Here is a 3,212-nt window from a genome sequence, read left to right on the forward strand (position 1 = left end):
TTCATTCTTCCCCTCCCGCTACCTTCTTCTTCTTCTTTTTTTTTCTTAACATATATTGCATTATTTGTTTCAGAGGTACAGATCTGAGATTCAACAGTCTTGCACAATTCACAGCGCTTACCAGAGCACATACCCTCTTTTTAAATTTTCTACACGCATATTGAGTATGTGTTTCTGGAGACCACTGTGTGTGTTTTTACCGGCTGTCCTGTAAAAAGTGGTCATCTTCTATTGGTCCCTAATTTACTCCTGTCATATAGCTCAGACAGCCCTTTGGTTCTGGAGGATGGGATTTTTGGAACAAATCTGCATTTTCCTCTCCCAACCCTTCCTGAGTTTATAGACCTCCTTCATCCCCTCAGCCTGGCTTTTCAGTTAATCAGTCAGTAATACTGAACCTGAAGTGTATGAGCTGAGACAGTGTATGGGCTAAGAGGCAACAGGAAAATGAGAAGGCACAACAACAGCCTTTGTTGACCGCTAACTACCCAGCAGGCACCAACCAGGCTAAGCTTTTCCCTGGATCCTTGCAACAAACCCGCAGAGTCGCTCCCATTATTATCCCCATTTAACAGACCGGAAAACCGAGGCCCAAAGAGTGAAGCCACTTGGCCCGAGATCATACAGCTAGTAAATGGCAGTGGAGGAATTTAAACCCAAGTGGACTGACCCCTGAACGTGTATTCGTGACAGCCAGTCTAGCCGGCAACCTTATCCTCCCAGGCAGGGAGGCGTAAGGGTGGGAGTAAGGACTCTGCAGTCAGCCTGACCCAGATTCGAACACCCGGCCTCCCGGTTCTGTGAACTTGGGCCAATCTCTGGGGCTCCCGTTTCACCTTTGGTAAACCCAACCTCGCAGGGCTGTCGTGGGAATTAAGTGAGATGATGGATGAGAACATGCTAGGCCCAACGCGGGCACACGGAAGGTTCTTGCTGGGTAACCATCCTTGTCCTCTCCTTGCCTCCCGAGCTCGCGGATCTAGTTCCCAAGTTGGGGATAGAGAGTTCAGCGGAGAGCTCTGAGCTGGGCTGGAGCCGACTGGGAAGTCTGTGATCCGGAGCAAATTTGCAGATAGATGCAAATGTCTCCTTTGCTCTCTCCCTGCCTCTGCAGCTAACCTCCTCTCCCATCTTCCCCAAAAGGAAAGGGGTGGCTTTTGTGCTCCACAACCGAGTGCTTGAAGCCCCTCTCTTCCCCGCTCCCCAGGAGGTGGACAGCGGAGATGACAGGAAGTCACCGGTGAGGAGACCCTCTCCGGCATGTGGCCACAGAGAATTGTGGCGGAGGGCGCTCCTTTTTCTGCCCTTCAAGGGTCCGGATGGGGGAGGGGGCTGGCTGTTGAGCAACTGCTCCGGAGACACTCCAGAAGCCGAGATGAACATATGCCTCTTTCTAACAATTGGCCTGGGAGCCATCCAATAGATGGAGGGCGGATCCGACACCTCCCGGATCCGGAGCCTGCAGCGGGGCTGCCGCCGCTGTTTCCAAACCCGCTGCCGAGAGGGGGCGGAGGGGGAGGGTAGGTCGGAGGTCCAAATCGGCAACACACAATTCGAAAGCCTAAGGGGTCGCTCACCTCAGGCCAACACCAAGACGGCTTGAGGGTGTATTTCACAGGCAAACTCTGTAGGGTTTTAGGGTTCCGACGGATCCCGCCTTTTATCGGAGGCAAACTGGGCACGATCCACGATCTCTGGGCAAAGTGAGAAATGGTTTGGGGGGGCGGGGTGTATGTGGTTGTTACTGGGGTTTGTGTTGAGGCAAGGTGAGGGGAAGGAATGGAGCCGCGCAAGGCAGCTTTTGGGGCCGGGGAAGGGGCTTAGCTGGCGACCAGAGCACGCCCTGAGCTTCCTCCAGGTGTTAAGGAAGGGCCTTGATCCGTCGCTCCGTTTGCTCCCCATCTTTATGTCAGTAAGCCGGTTAGTCCGTCAACAAACAGAACTTTGTTCAAAGAGCAAATGCAGGGCGCTCAGGGAAAAGGGGGTGGGGGAGGAGAGGAAGGAAGGAAGGAAGAAAAAAAAAAATGAAGGAAGAAAAAAAAGAAAAGACCTTTAGGTCTTCAAATCCAATTAAGAAGACAGAACACATACATAGTGAAAATGACTTCATGACATTCCCTCACCTCTTTTTTCTTATCGTCAGGACTTTAAAGAAAAAAAAAAAAAGAGAGCTTGTTCTATAAACAGTGTAAAATGAGTCGTTGCTGAAAGGGGCCAAAAAAGGGAGTTTGGTAGAGGGATAATCCTGGTGGCCTTCCTGTAAGAAGAGGCGAGACGGGAGCTTGTTGGCCACAAGGAACGTGAACTAAGGTGGACAGGACGTGGACCTCTTTCCCTGAAACATCTGTAAGACAGTATCCCAACCTGAGAAATATGCTCCAAAAGCAAAATGTTATTCCTGCTAGATGGGAATGATTATATAATCGTAATAACATAACCTGGCATCATGGGAAGGCAGAAGGAATCCCCCTCGGGCTCTGGGGCAAGCTCTTCGGACCCGGCTGCCGGTTCTTGGCTTTTCGGCGTGCCTCCTGAGCTGCACCTGGCCCCACGGTCCCGGTGGGCAGCATATCACCGCGTCGCATCCCGCCAGCCTCCTCCTGCCTGGGGTGACCACAAGAGTGAATCCCTCCAACCCAACCCCCGCTCGGGCCTTCGAGGGAAGCCGCCGCTGCCGGATAGGCCCTCCATGAGGCTCTGCCCGGAATCCGGGGACTTTAATGGGGAAAGGGACTCCCAGCCTCAGCCCTTCAACAAGATGGTGCGGCCCAAAGGGGGCAAACAGGCTCCGAGAAAGCCCTGCAGAAAACTCCAATCATGCCCCGCCGGCACCAGCCCCGTCCCGAGTGCGTCCCTCTCCCCCAGGCCATTCCCTGAGCCCCTCTGGCTCTCTCCGCGCCCCCCCCCGCCCCCGTCCCCCGTCCCCGTCCCCCGTCCCCAGCCCCCTGAAGCCCGCTCTGGCCACCCCGCAAGATTTAGGTCAGAAAAGAGACACTAACAGCTCTCCCTCGCCTCAGCGAAATTGCTAAGTGGAATTTATTGGGCAAGTCCATGCAGGGCGGTGGGGAGAGACCAGGTCCCGGGCACGGGCCCCCCCGCAGCTTTAGAAGCGCAGGCGTCGGCCTGAGGCTCAAGGCTCCGAGTGCCCACGGCCTGGGCCCGCCAGCCCTCCCCCCCACCCCCACCCCGGGAACCGCGGATGGTCCCCGGCG

Source organism: Leptonychotes weddellii, chromosome X (assembly GCF_054177405.1).
Source record: "Leptonychotes weddellii isolate Sample4059 chromosome X, ASM5417740v2, whole genome shotgun sequence".
NCBI lineage: Eukaryota > Metazoa > Chordata > Mammalia > Carnivora > Phocidae > Leptonychotes > Leptonychotes weddellii.